Source organism: Equus przewalskii, chromosome 3 (assembly GCF_037783145.1).
Source record: "Equus przewalskii isolate Varuska chromosome 3, EquPr2, whole genome shotgun sequence".
In the NCBI taxonomy this organism is placed as follows: Eukaryota; Metazoa; Chordata; class Mammalia; order Perissodactyla; family Equidae; genus Equus; species Equus przewalskii.
In genome coordinates this window covers 80832124-80851939 of record NC_091833.1, presented here as the reverse complement: position 1 = coordinate 80851939, position 19816 = coordinate 80832124, and the positions used below count along the sequence as shown (strand labels likewise).

The 19816-nt window shown below is 36.4% G+C and overlaps 1 protein-coding gene across 1 annotated transcript in view; it reads right to left on the bottom strand.

Moving 5' to 3' along the window:
• The window catches only part of CNGA1 (cyclic nucleotide gated channel subunit alpha 1), a 31994-nt gene extending 20446 nt beyond the window's left edge, over positions 1-11548 (bottom strand). The window contains exon 1 of the mRNA XM_008535837.2: positions 11323-11548. The gene's annotated coding sequence lies outside the window, so the exon portion shown is untranslated. The remainder of the gene's footprint in view (positions 1-11322) is intronic.
• Positions 11549-19816: the final 8268 nt, after the last annotated feature.

Sequence of the window (19816 nt, the reverse complement as noted above, 5' to 3'; positions counted from 1 at the left end):
AAAGACCTTTCTTTCTTAAAGGGAATTCATGAGAAAAGTCATGGAGGTGAGAGAGGAAGCCTGCCAGGAGAATAGAGATTCATCTGCTTCAACTGGAGGACACAGAGAAACGTGGAAAATAGGTGTGGGTAAGTAAGAGGATTTTATCAAAATAGGTGCTCACTCTTCGTTCCACAGGAAATAGTAATGGAAGATTTGAAGGCATGAGAATGATATTATCCCAATGTACTTTAGGAAGATTAATCTGGTAGCCAAGTACAGAATAAAGCGGATTACATGCATTATCAGTTCTTGCTATGGAATCTCAGCTTGGCCCTTAATATTGCTCATCAATCCTCTACTTATATCCACAGAAGCTATTTCAAGCCTCCTCCATTAGTCTAAAGCCCTATTTCCAACCCCACCCCCAAAAGACATCCCCTACTTTACTAAACTCTAGCCCATTCACTGATAAAAATTACTATAGGAATGAGCCATGTCTTAGCTACCAGCCAGCGCCCCATAGCACCTGGTGAAGAGGTCTGTACAGAACAGGCGCATAGAAAATGACCACTGAATTGACTTAGGAGTCTGGACGAAGAGTCAGAGGCTGTCAGAAAACTAAATTAAGACAAGAAAACTGCTTGGTGACTATAGTCCTTCCAACTTTTTGACCTTCCTTTTGTTTTCCCTTCCCTCCCACCACAAATATTTATTCAACACCTACTAGCAGCAGGAAATGTGCTAAGTGCTATGAATACAGAGATTAACAAAAATATATGATACGTGCCTTCAAGAAATGCATATTATAGTTAATAAAACAGATAAGATATTTAATAGATAAGTAACACCCTTGAAGGAGGTTATCTTTAGGGTCCCAACAGAAAACAAAGGCACACTCAAAATGGAGTAATTCCATAAGAGGTTTTTTTCCATGGACTATTTACAAAGGTGTTAGTGTAAGGGAACGACAAAGCATAGCATAGTAACCTGGGGATAGTAACGGCCAGTCAGTTTCCATCCCTAGGCTCCAAACACAAGCAGAGGGAGTGGTCACCAGCCCTGGGAGGAGAGGAAGTTATGCAGAGTAACAACCCATGAGGCAGTGACTTACCACTGAAGGACACAGCCAGCGCAAGGCAAGCCTACAGAAGGACACCACCAGAGCATTCACTACCCTAAACTCATGTCTCCCTACTGCCCCCCAATCTCCTACTGGAGCTCTACACTGGATGACCTCAGAGAGCATCTGGATGCTTCCATGAAGGACAGTTCTCCCCTCGAGAATACAGAATGGACAAGGGGTTTGTTATGGATTGAATCGTGTCCTCCAAAAATGGTATCTTGAAGTCCTAACCCCCAGTACCTTAGAAGCTGACCTTATTTGGAAGTTGAGTCTTTCTAGAAGTAATCAGGTTAAAATGAGGTGTTGAAGATGGACCCTAATCCTGTATGACTGATGTCCTTATAAAAAGGGAAATGTGGACACACACAGACACAGAGGAAAAACTATCTGGAGATAGAGAGAACACTATGTGAAGATGGAGGATTGGAGCGATGCATCTACAAGTCAATAAATGCCTGCAGCCACCAGAAGCTAGAAAAGAAGCACAGAACAGATTCTTCCCTAGCGCCTTCAGAGGGAGCATGGCCCTACCAATACCTTGATTCGGTACTTCTGGCTTCTAGAACTGAGACAATAAATTTCTGTTGTTTTAAGTCACCAAGTTTGGGTTAGTTTGTTTTAGCAGTCTAGGAAACTAATACGTGATGGAAAGGGATCCAGAGGGTCAAAACAGCCAATATCCAGCACATAGAGGTAGGTCAGGGCCAGGGGTGTTATGGGAGCCAAGAGGAGATGCACTCAATCCTCTGCAGGGGCCTTGAGATAAAGCTTCCTGGAAAGGCAAGGCTAGAGCAATCTTGGACAGAAAACAGACACCTGCCAAGCATATTATGATGTGAAACAGGATTCTGGGTAGAAGCAGCAGCAAGTACAGAGAAACAAACATGTGACAGAGCCCCATGCCTTTGGGTAACCACAGCAGACCAAATCGTGGAGAATAGGTTTATGTCAGTAACTGACAAGAAAAGAGGTAGAGAGGAGGGGAGGGGTCAATTCACAAGATGCATTGAATGCTCTGTTATCCTGATGAGGATGAGGAGTTACTGGAGGATTCTAAGTGGAGACACTCCCAGTTTTCCAAAGCGGGTGAGAATTTAGGGAGAGTGGAACAGGGATGCACTAGCCACTGCAGACAACAGGAGGGAGCTGGGGTAAGAATCTGAGGAAGGATTATAGGGTATCCATGGGGCCCCGATTGATGCAATAGTGCACACAGTGCTGTGATTTTTCTCTCACCTTGCCCAGTAGTTCAGGTGGAAAGAGCCAAAAAAGCAGATATCTAGAACTGCCCAAGGTTGAGGTCAGCAGCTGGGGTAGAAGAACAAGGGTGCAAAGGAGGTAAAGAGGTTGTGAGAAACTCATCTAAATGACAAACCACGTGTCTTAGGCTGAAAGGAGAAGAAGGAGATGCTGGGAAGGGAGGATATATTAGGAAATTGAAGGTCAAGGAGACAAATATCTCAATAAGGTTGAAGAACGGGTCCAATAGGAAAGAGAGTAAGAGCTGGAAGGAGAGGAGGCTACGGTCAGGAAATAAGACACCGTACTGAAGGTTACAATCGTGGAGGTGAAGCAGTTCAGAGTCAAGGACACAGGCGACCACAGTGGAGAGGAGGAAGAAGAGGTCGCCAGGATTGTGGAAGATAAGAACCTGTGAAGGTAGGGACTCAGAGGTCTTGGGTGCATCATATTTCATAGGCATGGAAGTTGCCCAGAATGACACTGAGACTCAGTAGGAAAGGGATAATCTGTACAGTAGGTGCCAAATTATTTGATGAATATGGGGAAGGAATAAGGAGGTCAGTGGATGGCCAAGACAAAGATTAGGAAGACAAGCTTCAATGGAAAAAGAGAAGGGTGGGGTGACATATTTAGAAGTGCAGTTGGGAGGCAGGAAAATGTCAGCCTCTTTCTAAATAGATCAGGTGATTCTAGTCTGTGCATCATCAGAATCTGTCCAAATGCTAAACAGTTCTTCAGACTTGAAGTGAAACATTTCTGATCGCTTCTGTGAGAATGCCTCTAGGAAGTGTTAATGACTCCTTCACACAGTGGTGTGATAGATTTAGGTGGTATGAGAACAGGCAAGTGAAAAAGAAATTCTCTATGTTGTCCATTCTCTGCATCAGTCGACCTCTTTCAGCCTCTGTTCTTTCTGAGCATAGAGACAAAGAGAAAGGAAAGAAACATTTATTGAGTGTCTGCTATAGGTCAGGCATCATGTTAGGTTAGCACCTTTTTTTTTTCTGGGAAAGATTCTCCCTGAGGTGAGATCTGTTGCCAATCTTCCTCTTTTTTTTTTCTCCCCAAAGCCCCAGTACCTAGTTGTATCTTTAGTTGTAAGTCTTTCTAGTTCTTCTATGTGAGTCATCACCACAGCAAGGCTACTGACAGATGAGTGGTGTAGGTCCGTGCCTAGGAACTGACCCTGGGCTGCTGAAGCAGAGTGTGCCAAACTTTAACCACTAGGCCATCAGGGCTGGCCCAGGTTAGCACATTTAATCCACACAAGAACCTGAGTCATGGCCTTGTGCTCTTCATTTCACAGGGGAGGAGATGAAGCTCAGAGAGGTTAAATGATTTGCTCAAGGTCATATGACTTATTGTGGAGCTAGTATACAAAAACAGGCTGCAAAGCTCAAGCTCTTTCCATGGGGCTTGGAAAAGGCATGATATGGGAACTCAGTCACCAATTGCCCCAAGTGACACTTGTCCCTGTTTCGTTCCTATCACCATGGTCTTCTCTGTGACAGTGTGCCTTTTGCTTTCAGCCAGTTATTTACAATGCAGTAACATAAATTCAAAAAGCACTTTCTCCCAATGCATAAAATCCTGGTGTAGCGAGTCAGGATGGTAATAACACTCAAATCTGATGATCCTGTGGTCATTAGAAAGGTGGCATGGATGTGGCACTTACCTTTTCAACAATCAATAATAAATTCTGGACTGCTGAAGCTTCTAAGAGCCAGAGCTCTGTGTCTCCAGCAATTTTTTTCTCTGTGTCCTGCTATCTGTAATAGTAGTACCACATATTTTATAGAAATTAGTCATTTGTATAGTGCCACATTCAGCATCCTGCACTGCTGAGGAACAGACGGGCTCCTGCTTTCACTCATTTTCTTCAATAAAGTTCAACCTTCACTTCTATGCACATATCTCCCCAATTGCACATATCCAGCCCTGACCACCTTCCTCAGCTCTATCCTACATTTCATTCATTAATTCATTCCAAACATTTTGAATTCTTCCTATTAGCCAAGCTTCTTTCATTGAATTTCTGAAGCATTCACTTGAGAGCCATTTGTCCAGTATGTCCAAAAATGTGTTTCCACTTCTTTCCCTCTGCAACCAGCTCTTCTTTGACTTTCTTACTTCTCTTCACAGAGTCGCTGTCCTTTCATTCACTTAAATTCATGTAGAACTTGGAGTTAGTTGTCTTTGACTCTTTCTTTCCCATCCAGTCACTCTGGCAAGTTTTCCATATTCTATTTTGCAATTGCTCTTGCCTCCACTCCCACCTTTTCATTCTAATTATCACTAGGATTTGTCAGGTGCTTGTTACCACTTGTCTTTGATTAAGTCTTTTAACTGATTTATTCATTGCTAGTCTCTCTCCTGCCAATTCATCCTGCAAAGTACTCCCAAATTAATCTTCTTAAAGAACATCTACTATCACATTTCTGTTCTAGAACCTTCAAGATTTCACCGCTGTCTACTGAATTATTACCCTTTTGTCTGCAGTAGAGGCTCAATTTTCCCTCCTCCCTCTCCCTTTTTGCCTACCCTTTAATTCCTTCCAAAAAGATGTCGCATAGTATGCAATACTAGGGAGTCATTAAAAAGAGCAAGGCACTTTTATATGGACAGATATTGGAAGTCCTCAAAGATATAGTATACTATCATGTGTAGGAAAAAAAGGCTATATATATTCATGTGTGTGTGTGTAGAGAGAGAGATTGAGATGCAACAAGAAAGTGATATCAGTGATTAGCTGATCTGAAGAAAGGGAACTATGGTTGAGACTGGGCAATAGGAGTGGAAGGGGGAATATTTTGTACTTTTTAAATTTTGTATCATGTAAATTAATTACTTAGGGGGTATGCATAGTGACCCCGTTTCAAAGCGCAATATAAAAATTATATTATTTGTATTTCTACCACCAGGAACTGACAATGTTAACTTTTGTCTTTTGTCAAATTTGCTTCCACATTTTTTAGGACGTGAAAAAAAACAAAACTTTACACCTATAGTTAAAGCCCTTTTAACAAACTGCCCCCCGCCCAACCCCCTCCCAGTCCCATTCTTGTCTTCTCCCTTCCCTCTCTCTCCAGAAGCAATCACTACTGTAAGTTTGCTGTGTATCCTTTCAGGCCATTCTCCATTCTTTTATATACCTACGTAAGTGTCTATAATCAATGTATAGTTTTTGAGATGTTTATTAAGTATATAAAGCAGTATCTTCCTCTATGTATAGTTCTGCAACTTGCTTTTTTCACTCAAAATTATGTTTTGAAAATTATCTAAGCTAATACACATAGAGCTATTTCATCTTATAATATTGTTTGTTAACATTGTGTCATATCTACATATATATCATCTTTTCTTCCTCTTTTCTATTTGTATTTCCTCTTTCTGTTAATGGAAAATTGGTGCTTTCCAGTTTTGGGCTACTATAAACAGTGTTGCAATAAAAGCCTTTGCAGCCTCCTTAGACACCTGTGCAAGAGTGGTTCTTATGCATACATCCAGAAGTGGAATTGCTAGCTCTAGTTTGAGTTTATTAGAACCAGCCAAATTGCTGCCCAACGTTGTATATCATTTTATATTCTGCTAGCCCTATATCGGCATACCATTTCCGAAAACTTGACCAACCAAAATCTAATATTATTAGATTTTAAAGTTTTTCCCTAATTTGATGAGTGAAAATTTTTATTTGCACTATGGTTTTTGATTTGCATTTACTAGTGAAGTTGGAAAAACTCTCATGTGTCTATTAGTCATTTGGATTTCTTCCTTGTGAATTAGATGTTTATATACTTGATCCACTTTACTCAGTTGTATTCTTTCATCCATTCAACATTTAACACATATTTGATAAATGCCTGCCAAGTGGCAGGCATTATTTTATCCCCCAGGTGAATATGCGCCCCTGGCCCTCTAGCTATTAGTTGCGTTTTAGGTTTACCTTTCTGAAATAAGCATAAAATTCTGCTATCTACTAATGTCATGTGTGTACTTTTACTAACCAGTAAATCCCTTAAATCACATAGCAACAAATATTTGTTTACCAGTATATGGTTTACAAAGCAATCTAGCTTCTATAATCTTACTTATCATCATAACTATGTCGTGATTCATAATAGGCTGTATTATGTCACCGAAGCAGTGAACTATTTCTGGATAAAATTGAAAGCTGAGTTGAGGAATTCAGTTTGTAAGACTGACAGAGTACACAGACTTTAAAGCATCGCCTCTGAACAAGGATAGTTACATATGACGCAGCTTGCAGTACCCACGCCACTTAATTAGTTGAAGATGACCAAAGAAGATTCAACATGTATGGGGATTCCTGTATGTTGGTGCTTCTGGAGTGGAATTCTGTGTGAATGTGCCAAAGATTGTTATAAATGATGTTATTTGTTACTTATACATTATTTGTTATATTGACACTAATAAGTAAAATATGTACCTTTTACAAATAAATGATGCTCTCTTTGCCATTAGTGCAAAGATTTTCTAAGGAAGATACTCAAATATGCCAATGCAACCAGCAAAATTCAGGCCTAATAAAAATGTGCAGAACGCTACACACTAAACTGTAAACAATAGTTACCTCTGGAGCATAGATCTCTGTATTGTTTGAATTTTATACAATGAACATACATTAATTTTATAATAAAAGGATAAATTTTGATTTTTTCCTCAAAAGCACATTATTTAACAACTTGTAGAAATGTTCACGATATAGTAGTAAGTGGAAAAAGCAGATTGTTAAGCAATATTTATAGGATCATCTCATTTTATTAAAAATTGTGTATATGCGTATAGAAAGGACAGATATTTTAATGTTAAACATGTTAAATTTTTAGTGGAGAGATCATCAGTATTTTTGCTTTCTTCTTTGTGTTCCTCTGTATTTTCTCCTAATTTATTTATTTATTTACTTATTTATTTTGTGTGTGTGAGGAGGATTGGCTCTGAACTGACATCCGTTGCTGATCTTCCTCTTTTTGCTTGAGGAAGATTGTCACTGAGCTAACATCTGTGCCAATCTTCCTCTGTTTTATGTGAGATGCCACCACAGCATGGCTTGATGAGTGGTGCTAGGTCCATGCCCAGGATCCAAACCTGAGAACCCCAGGCCACCGAAGTGGAATGTGCACAAACTTAACCACTTTACCCCTGGTCTGGCCCCTAATTTATTTTTTTAATGACAGAAAGGGTCATTTTTTGAAAATGTACTTTTAAATGGGATTTTGTTTAGCAGCAAAAATAATTTGTCATCACTTTTGCTTTAAAATAATATTTTCCAGTCCTTGCCCAATCTCAGAGCTAAGGTTGTTTCTTAATATTTAGTAACGCTCCCAGAGTTGTATAACCATCCAGAACAGGCTGTGCCGGCTCTGCAACAGAGGCAGCCAGTGCCTCAGCCCTCTGCTGGTTGGCCAAGACTTGGATTCTAGCCCCAGCTCTTCACCAAACTGCCAGTGAGACCTTGGCAGAGATCTTTCTGAGCTTCAGTTTCCTCTTCTATAAAGTAGAGATGATAATACTGGCCCTGCTGTTGTAATGATTCTCTACGGGGAGCTAATGCAAAATATATATAAAGCAACACTGAAGGCTGTGAAAAGTTGTACAAATGCAAGTTGATGATATTATGTGATCCCCAACCTCAGAGAGAGACAGCTATCAACTTTCTTATGAGACAAAGAGAGCTAAAATGATTAAAATAATCTCCCTGTCACCCCTCCCCACTCAAACTACCACTTTAAGGAGTCAAATTTGTCAAAGCAACTAAGAAAGAAAAATAATAATTATTTTGACAGGATCATAAGCAACTGTAATTCCCATGAAAAACCAAAACAGAGCTGACACAACACCGTCGCTGCGTTTGCCCGCAGCAAGCACAGGAACCTGTCAAACTTGTTAATTCTGTTGTTATCAACGTATGAAGAAAACACAACACCCTCTCAGGTAGAAACAACTTCACCAAGGAGGGCATTATTATCATAATCATTATCATCACCTTCACAAGCCACAAAAAATTTACAAAGCAGCCATCATAAAATAAAATCTCGATTAATCAAAAGCCAATTAAGAAAAATCATCAAATAACCAAATATATTTTACAGTACTTTTTTTAACCAAAACATTTTATAAGAAAACAAGGGGACATAGTAGTGGCTTAGAAACAGAAAATGTAAGCATCAGAAGAGCAAGAATTCTGTTTTCTTCACTACTACATTCCCAGTGACTAGAACTGGGAATGTTTGTCAAAAAATACTTGTTAAATCAACATAAAAGATTGATTATAACTATAAAGTCATATATATTAAGGCCCTGGAGCATTACAAGATCCTACATCATCAAAGAAAGTTTTCTTTATAATCAACATTTTAATAACTGCATTTAAATGACTATTTAAGTGATGATATGGACACTTGTTATTCCCAGTTACCTTTAGAATAATTTTATCAAGTTCCCCAGAAAACTCACAATGTGCTTTAAAAAGAGATTTTACTAAATTTATGGATTAATTTTGAGAGAATCAACATGCTTGACATATTATAAATTTTTAAATCACAGGACAAGGGTGTCACCTCATTTATTATGGGTTTTAAAAAACTACTTTGTAAGTCTGTAATTTTCATTAAATAAACTATACACATTTCTTATTAAATCTATTCTCTGTACTTAAATTTTTCATTTATAAATAAGATCTTTTTTTACTATATTGTCTAACTAGTTATTCTGGTTTGTAGGAAAGCTATTAATTTATGCATTTATTTTGTAGCCTGTCATCTTACTGAACTTCTCATTAGTTTTTATAGTTTTTAAATTGATCCATTTGAGTTTTCTAGGTACCCAATCATATTATCTACAGGTAATGATAATTTTATCTCTTCAAAATATATATCTTATTTCTTTTTCTTGTCTTATGGTGTTTGATAGAAGTTATAGTACAATTTTAACAATAGATATTATATCAGCACTTGTCCTGTTTCAGTCTCTAGAAGTTCTCCTACTTTTGCCCATTGGTTTGAGATAAATTTTCTTTATTGTGTTAAGGAAATTTTCTTTTATTACTAATTTCCTATTTTATCGAGAATAAATGTTGAATGGTGACATTTGAGAGCCGTTAAGTGTAGCTATAAGCACTTGTCGCAAACTATAGAGTATCTAACATTAGCTAGTTCAAAATCTTGGCACAATGATCGCCTACTGATGAAAAAGTACTTTATATTTCTCCTTTAGAGGATGTAGGAAAGTACCAGCTTTGGAAAGTTTGGTTAGTGCCGTAGCCAAAAGTTAAAATATGGCAGCCAATTCTCACACACTCTCACCCAAGGTGAAAAGCTCTGGCATTATGTGTATTTATTCCTTTGATCTATCGATGGGGACATGGTAGGGAGCAAAGCAAAGTTTCTGCCTAAGACAATACCTGGCATATAATAGGCACTAAAGAAATATCTGTTGAGTAAATTAATGAGTAAAAAATATTTAGAGTAGAGAGGCTTTTTTTGGAGATAGTTCTTGGACACATTTTCCAATTTTGGCCATAAAGTTTCATCAATTTAATGTTTACTTCTTAATTTGAATTAGACATTTGTTTTTGCAGAAAATCTGTTTTATCCAGACTCTTTAGTTTTTAGTGAACATTAACTTCACAGCTTAAAAAACTGCCTCCCTAACAAAAGAGAAAGATCTGAAATCGCCATTTTCCTGTTATCTTGAATTAAAGAACTATTTGACGTTTCTTTTCCTTCCTCCTTTTTTTTATCTCTAAGGGGTAGGGTCCTTAATTTAAATTTTGCTTATTAATTTCTAACTTTATTTGACTGTGGCCAGGGAATGTGACCTATATACATTTTGCCTTATTGAGATTATTTTTGTGATCAATATTTATAAATATTCCAAGAGTAGAGGAAAAAGGTGTATTCTCTACGTGATATAAAATGTAATAGATAACTACTAGGTCTTTTATTTACAGTTACATCCTGATATTTCACCTCCTCCCCTTCCTCTTTTGTTTTTCTGCTTGATTTCACGTGATTTAACGTGAGTGACATCAGTGAGCAATGTTTATGGATGTTAGCTAAGTAAAAGAATGAATATAGTAGAACAAACTGATTAAAGGATATATAGGCCAAAAAGGTCAAAAAAGATAAGACATATCTTTATTAATAGAAATATTTTAAAAGCCTTGTTTACTAATGTCTAACTTTCTAATATAGAATGAAATCACAAGTATTTAAATCTTGGCACAACAAAAAATAATAAATAGTACTTTTTAAATTTATAAAAATAAAACCATGACAATAATTAACAACAGTTTTTAAAGGTCTAAACTAAAATACACATGCCTGTTACAGAGAATGAAAAGAGCTAACGTGGTTTAAGTCCTGGCTCTATCACGTAATAGCAATATGTTGCCTTGAGTGAGCCACTTAATCTCTTCAGACCACTTATTCCTCTCTCAGAGGGGGTGTGCAGGATGTTATAATAATGCTTATAAAGTGCCTAACACTTAAGAAGTTCTCATTGAGTCAGAGCTCATATTTTCAGGAGTTAATTCTTCATTAAGATTTACATGAATTTGATGGTGTTCTATCTTTAAATATTTTAAAGAGAAAGAAAGCCTAGTATATGATATTTCCTTTGGGGAAAGACACATTTGCCAAAGTTATTGTTTTTGACTTCTAAAAATGAACTTGCAATTTGCAAAAAGTAGGTAGTATTTGCTATGTTTTAATATTCAGATTAGCAGAATCATATTGCCAGGTCTTTATTTATTGTTATTTCTTAAACTAAAATTGTATTTTAGTAGAATATTCGTTTATTTGTCAAAAATACTGAGAAAATAAAAATGCAATCATCAACTGTAACTAGAAAGCTTGTAACATTCAAAACAAAGCAAATGCTTGATACATTAATCAATCCAAACAGAGGTGTAAACAGATGTGAAAACACAACTGTAATTACCACTGGGTTCTTACCTTTGGTTGTTAATATATCTGTGTCTTCTATAAACGGAAGTCAGTGGTGTATCCGAAACACACAGGGATGTAATGTAAATCTTGACATTGTCCAGATCCAGGACGTAATTTTTTTAAGTGATAAATATGTTGATCTTTTTCTTTTTAAACATGCATAAATGGCTAGTTTTCTTAATCATTCCCGGGGAAAGAAACAGTTCCGTGGCATTGACAAAGGAGGATTCTCATGAGTCAGTATTGGATTTTCGGATTTATGTGCGGATGAAAATGACAGCAACCAAATCGCCATTATCCTTCACTTGAACCCAAGCTTATTAATATGTATGAGAGTGAGGGATAAAATGCAGTTTCTCAAAACCATACCTGAACAAACTCGAAAGTAAACTTAAGCAAAGGTAATATTGCCTGATGATTTTATTATTATACTATCAATTTCACTCAAGGTTACAATCAAAGAATTGTCTAGGTTTTTACAAAGTATGATATGATTAGAATTTTAAATATAGTGCCTTCATATTAAAAACTGTTAAAATATAAATAAAGTGTACTTGTTTATTCAGTGACCTGTTTATTGTGTGTTTTGTAGAAGAATTGCATATTTGAAACATATCTGGTCAAGAGATAAAGTAGGATGAGGCTGAACTTGCCTGAAAGAATAATTCATACTTTAGATTAAGAAATAACAGTAAATAAAGACCTGGCAATATGATTCTGCTAATCTGAATATTAAAACATAGTAAATACTACCTGCTTTTTGCAAATTGCAAGTTCATTTTTAGAAGTCAAAAACAATAACTTTGACAAATGTGTCTTTCCCCAAAGGAAATATCATATACTAGGCTTTCTTTCTCTTTAAAATATTTAAATACATACATACTTTGTGCAAAAAACATCAAGATATGCCAGTTAGTATCTAAATGTTACTCGAATGACCTAAAAGTAAATATGCCTGGTAATTTTTTATGAAACATTTGACAGTCTACCTACTCTACAGCACAAGACTGACTATCTACACACAAAAGTTTTGCTTATGGTTGAAAATCAGAATGAAATAAATACTGTCTCCATTTAGCAAAACTGCCTTCATTTCTATTCATCAGCTCCAAAAAAAATGCATCATTCTTTCTCCAGTACTTGCAGTATTTGTCCTGATAAATAATTAGCTATTGAACAACCCAGTAACATTTATTGCCTCCATTAAATGGCTCCAGCTCCCAGTGGAGCTTGGAGGCTCTCAAAGGCAGAGATTCCCCAAGATGCCTGGAAAGGAAAATTAGTGCAGTACTGAGTACTCTTGGAAAACTGGCTTTGGGTTTTAGAATTTTTTAAACAATATTTTATTTTTAATTATAAAATAAAACATGTTTCCTAAAATTTGGATATTACAGAAAGGAAGAAAATAAACCAAACAGATTCTTACCATTCTTGGATAATCAATATTAACATTTTGGTATATATATTTTTAATAAAATCATTCTGATTTTATTTAACGTTATATTATTATTTTTATATTACTATATAACTAAAGCATCCTTTTTAAGATTGCATAATAATCTAGCATATTCCATAATTTATTTATTGATTTCTCTGTCATTGGACATTTATCCTCTGGTCCAAAATATTTCAAAATGAATGTTGTGATTCTTAAATCATTATGTACACCTATGATTATTTTGTATTTTCTTAGAAATGAGATTATCATATTAAAGTGTATTACCATTTTTATTACTTTAAATTTGTATTGCCAATATAATTTCCAGAAAATCCGTGTTTACCTGTTTGACTTTATAAAGTTAAATAAATGACTATCATTTGTAATTTATTGACTTTCAATTTTTCACTGATCAATCAATATTTTGCAAATATACTATTTTGACTTACTTTGTTGCATCTTGTACTTAAACACATACCCTTTAAGGTGCTTATATGCATGTTTTTCATAAATCCATTCCTGTTATAAACTTCCCCCAAACCACCCAATATAGCCACTTATATCAATTTAATTTCTGCTCAAACGTTATTGTGTCAGTCTCTTTATATTATGCTCCTCTTTAAGTAGAATTACATAATCTACTTAGGAAAATAAGCCCCTTGCTTTGAATAACATGGCTATATCTTAAATCCTTCTCTATGAAATTAACTGTGAACGTTTCAAAAAGCATGAAATGGTAATAAATGTTAAAATCACAGGTATAAAGTAAAATAAGTAATGAATAGACAGAGAAATTCTCAAAATGGGAAGGAATTGAACTTCTCTTAGCACTAAATAAATCCTTTAAATTCTAAAACAATCTTGTGAAGTAAATACTGTATTGACTTCATTTAGAGAGGAGGAAATGAAGGCTGGGAGCTGGAGTAATTTGCCCAGCATCACAATGGTTAGTATTGTATCAGAGTTGCTGGGAGCCACACCCAGATAGGCTAGCTAGATTTAGCAAATAAAAATACAGTATAAGTATGTCCCAAATATTGCATAAGACAAATCTATACTAAAAAATTACTTGATGTTTATCCAAAATTCAAATTTAACCAGGTGTTCTTTGCTTCATCTGGCAGCCTATGTAGGCCTATCTGACTCCACACTGCCTTAGTTATCTGGAAGGAAGGAGCATGAAAAATCAGGTCAAGTCACCCATGTCAGCAGTGTGTCTCTAACAGCGACAGCAAAGAGACACAGAGACAGCGGGAAGACACTGTTGTTTTTCACCAACAGTGATACTGTTTCCTCAGCTAGAAGTTGGACCCACCTGTAAACCCCTGAGCACATTACCTGTACATAAGTGATCAGAAGTGAAAGTTGCTATTATTACTTTTTATATTATTATTATGTCCTTCATACCTAAGAAATTTTGTCCTTGAAATATTTTAAATATTTCTTAACCACCCAGTTTGGATCTATCATTTGTGAAAATACTCAGACCCTCCCTGGACCTCCTTAATGTTTTCAGCTCAATATTACTTCTTGGGAGTAAAGGTTTTCACAAGATTACTACTTGTTGTCTAATATGGAAGACTCTCCTGTTCTTAAATCCAGTGTTCACTTCACCTCTGCCTTTTGTTTTTATGTTGAGGAAGACTGGCCCTTAGCTAACATCTGTGCCCATCTTCCTCTACTTTATATGTGGGACGCCTATCACAGCATGGCTTGCCAAGCGGTGCCATGACCGCAACCAGGATCTGAACCGGCGAACCCTGGGCCACCGAAGCGGAAAGTGTGCACTTAACTGCTGCACCACTGGGCCAGCCCCTCACCTCTGCCTCTCTTATGCCAACTATTGTCACCCACTTTTCGGTGGGATTGGTTCTGTGACACCATGCCAGGTTTAAATGCAGAGGCTTTGGAGTCAAAGACCCAAGTTCAAATCTCAGCTCCATTGTTCACTGTTCACTGAGATATAGTAATCTGAAGAATTTATTACAGTTCCCAAAGCATAGTAAACTTTTCATAAGTGGCTATTATTATAATTTTTAGACAAATAACAGGATTAAGCTTCATTTTTACAATAATTAACTTATTGTCATAAATTTGCCTGGTTTCCCTTAAAAGTTGAAAACACACATTCTATTTAGGAAATGTACTAGAGTATATTTAGCTATATTGGGGTATATTTAGGTATAGTTAGAGCAATCTTTTTTTAGTCCTAACTCATATACAAAAGATGTTACTAAAACAAATATACCTAAAAATAAAACAAGATGACAAGATTGGGAATTTGCTCCCACATACAGCCACGGAATATTCATTTTCTAATGGTTTGCTTACTATTTGAAACTTTCTTAAATGATTTAATGAATTGAATAAAATAGTCAGAGCAATGATTCTAATAAATCTTTCTTCCTTCTGTCAGTTTAACTCCTGAATGACATTGTGAAACTTCATAGAACTTACTATAAAACAGCTCTTGCCCTGATGAATCATACACACAGACACACACACATACACACACACACACACACACGAAATTCTTTACCTCTTTAGAATGACTCGTGTGTTTTATCCCACACATACCTCCCTTCACCAGCTCTCACATGCCCCTCATGCACCTTTCCCCTTCCAAAACTATAATTAAGGATGAACTGAATATTATTGATTTTTGGGATAACGCGTATTAGTTGTGTAGTCTTGAGAAAATGACAACCTTTCTGAACCTCAATCTCCTTACCTGTAAAATGGAAATATAATACCTACCTCATTAGATATTTGTGAGGATAATTGGAGCAAGATTATAGCATATCACACACTGTTGGTATATAAGAGGACAGGTAATAAATGTGCCCTCTCTTCCTTTCCCTTTCCTCTGAGCTCTCGGACAGCCCCTAAACTGGAACTTTGCAACATGTTACTCAGGCTTCGCCTGTTGGCACTTTTGATAGCCAGGTACATGTGGCTATTAAATGACTAACTTATGTAAAGGTACAGAACCATTATTTATACCTTGTTTCTAAACAAGTTACTATATAATTCTACCAAAATGTGACCAAATGAAATAATTCATTTCCATTCTTAATGAAACCTGTTTTATGTGTATAGAGTGCTTAAAAATGCAAATAATCTGTCATAAAGGCATAGAATTCATTCAAGTGTTTGTTCCTTCATTCACTATATAGTTCCTGAGCACCTACACTGTGCCCGGCACAGCTCCAAGGTCTGGGAGCACATGCCAGCCCTTTCCTTAGAGATTGTACAGAGGAGGAAGACAGGTAAAAGAAGCCATGCTTACAATACAGTGTCATCAAAAGCTGAGGAAGCACGTACAAGAAGCCTTAAAATTTTGGAAGGAAGCTGACTGGAAGACTTCTGGGGAAAATTTGTCTCTTCGCTGAAATTAAAAGTAGGAATTTTGTTTTCATATATAAAACATACAACGTAGGACATTTTTCTGCTTTACCCAAGTTTAAAAGAGTAAGAGTGCATTTCATTTTGCTTTCTTTTCCCCTCCAAAAGTGTGATTAGCTTGACCCAGACTATCTATCAATGGATTTCTTTTCCTGGGACCTGCAGTAACCTTGACTGGTGGAAAGAACACAGCCACATTGGATTATCTGTTTAGTAGGCTACTTTTAGTCTGGTTCCCAGTCCTGCTTTGTCAGCTCCCTCTAAATCTTTATAATCCTATTTAAACTGCCTCTAACTATGGATGTTCATTTGCATGACATTGACTGTTTTGTATTTTCATTTCAAAAATTACATAATTTGAGGGATTCTGGCTTTTGGTCCTAAATTATTAAATATTTGATATTCTGTCTTCCAGCACACTAAGACCTTCAGCCAGAGAGGTCAATGATGTCTTCTCAGTATCTATAACCCTAATAACTGAATGTCATTTATATAATGTGTGCTTTCCTGAGATCATCCATGATTTCCATCAATTTACCTCCACAAAATCACTAACATGTATCAATATAGTCATTTAATATATATTTATTAAGTACCTATTAACTTTTCTTTGTTTGAGAACTCAAAGTCCAAAATATATAAAATGCGCAAAATGAGAAAATGCTATTGTTTTTATTCTGTTAAAAAAAATTGGATAGTATCACATGCTAGGCCCTGGGCTAGCGAGTGTCCATAAGATCACCCGCCATGACAGGCAGTTTAGCACACTAGTCAGAAATACCAGCTTTGGACGTTAGACACACTTTGGTTCAAATCCCAGGTCTTCTGCTTTCTAGCTGTGTTACCTAGGGTAAGTTAGATAATTTCTCTATTTCTTAGTTGAATGATATATCTGACGTGGTAAACTGTCTTCCACAAATGAGGTGCTCAATATATGGCTAGATTTCTGTTAAGATCAAACCACCTTTGATTATAATTTAGCTTCTCAGGTAGATTTCTTTATAGGGAGAAAATTCACTAATTACAGAACGTGCGCATCCAATTTGTAAAACCAGATCACTGAATGAATAAATAAAATAGAATTTTAGAGCCTACAGAGTGGCAATGCTACCCTGGGAGTGTGCACCTACCAGGGCACCATCATTCTACGACAACCAAAATTATGAGACGCCCTCATAAATGATTATGCAACTTAAAATAAATAAAATATTTATTATTATGCCTGAATTTAACCAACCTTGAAAACTGATGGAATTTTTATTAATCCTCTTACGTATCTAGGAGAAGCTGAGTAATATAATTTTAGTATCCAGTGTTAATAGCTGCTTGGAATATTGGAAATTCAATAGACTTTGGAGTCAGACTAACGTAGACTTGCATCCTGGCTCTCCAGTAACCAACAGCATTGTGGCCTTGGGCAAATTATATAACTTCCCTAAGTTTTTTTAATCAGTGTAATGGGAGGAATCCTTTTTATCAGCTTATGGTAAGTAGAGAGAATCTACATAAAACTCTTCCCACAGTGTCTGGCACAAATCAGGTCCCCAATTATTGTAACTATTAAGATTATTGTTGGGCCAGCCAGGTGGCACAGCAGTTAAGTGCGCATGTTCCGCTTCAGCAGCCTGAGGTTGGCCGGTTCGGATCCCAGGCGTGGACATGGCACCACTTGGCAAGCCATGTTGTGGCAGGCATCCCACATATAAAGTAGAGGAAGATGGGCACGGATATTAGCTCAGGGCCAGTCTTCCTCAGAAAAAGAGGAGGATTGGCAGTGGATGTTATCAGGGCTAATCTTCCTCAAAAAAAAAAAAAAAAGATTATTGTTATTTTACTGAGAGAGAGTTCCTAGAGCTCACTATTAATTAATTAATAATTGACTGTTACAATATCAAATTTCTGGTTAAACAACATAATTAAATACACAAGGGCTCAAAGGGATTAAGAATAGAGAAGGAATCTATCACAGAGGGGTGTATGGTTATACCTGGAGATTTTAAGTTTTTTAGGTAAATACGAAAACATTCCAAACCTTGTAACTTTAGGTTTAAATATTCTAGACTTTTTCGCATTCTACAGTGGAAATGTGGTTGCTTATTGCCTTTCCCCAAAACTGGTTTTGGATTCAGCTTTCTCAGATATGCCAAATCATCTGTATGATGCCTAGCTAGTTAAATTTTGTTGTTGCTCCCACTTTTCCCAGAGGCCCATCCCTAACATTAGCAGGACAGAGGCAAGAGAACAAACAGAGGCCTACATACCATACACCTAAATATTTAAAATCAAGCTGATGAACTGTTAAATAAGATGTTTTGTCCTCACCTCGAAAAATATACCTTCATGACAAAAAATTACCATCAAATCTATAAAATGATGGTTTTAACATGATTGAAACTTGGCAAAATGTCAAAGACAACTGGATTTAATTATTATTGCATGTGTCTGGATGAGTCTATTGATGGACCAAGGATGTTCATATTAGTAATAAAATCGAGATAAATATAAATAAGTCATTGCATATTCCATATAATTTATTTTTCTGCCTTCTCATAAAAATTACTAAGTGTATTGTAATAATCAAGAATTTACATTATTTGTATTCTATTGACAATAGTGCCAAGTTAGATAACACTTCTTTAGTCATCATAGAGTTTAGATCATTTTATGAATTTCTATGTGGGAAAACTTTGCACTGTTTGCTTGTCAATACAGCTAATAAAATGATACTTAGATTCAAAACTAAATCATGAATTTTTTTTTTAAATCATGAATTTCAAATATCACGTTCAAACAATGCATTAGGCTGCCACAAATCACCTGTTCATAGACTGAGCTTTTGCTCTTGAAAAAGTAGCTTGACTCCAAATTGGACAAACCATATGAAACAACTGTCTTCAAAATATTGGGCAACAGGCAGCATAGGAGTGTGATACTTGAGAGAAGGGGAGAAAATGAGTTGAGCCCTACCCAGAGGCAATTTCTGACCTGTGACATGAGAAAAAGGAAACCAAGCAGAACTCAACAGTCTTGCTTAGTTGAGGAGTCAGAAATATGATCTTGGAGGTCTAAGTGGCTAGAATTTGCAGAGCAGAGTACTAGAGAGGAGGAAGCTGTGCCAAAAAAGAGTTCCAGAAATCTCCAGAGGATCTTTTCAAGTCTTCAGTGAAATATTGCACGTGACCAGGCTGAAATCCCACAGGCTGGGCAAAAAATAGCTGCCAGGGAACTAAGTGTTAAATAATTTCCAGAGTTCACACAAAGCTTGGAGTCAGTCAAATTTCTACCTGTCAGAATGGAAAGATCTCATTGAAGACCCAGGTTAATAGAGTACCCAGAAAAACCACATTAGTAGGGCTAAACTAGGTCCATGGTAAAGGATATTCTCAGTCTACCATAACAAATTTCAAATAAGCTTGTAAAGGATCTGGCTTTCCCCAAGTGACTTACCTTCTTTTCTTCTTTCAGGGAGGCAACAAAATACAAAAGCTTCACAATGTAACCTCATAATGTCTGGCACTCACTCAGAAATTACTAGACACACAAAGAAGCATGAAAGTGTGATCTATAATCATGAAAAAAAGAATCAGTCAATAGTTGCACACCTAGAAATGACAGAGATGATGGAATTAGCAAATAAGGATCTTAAAATATCTATTA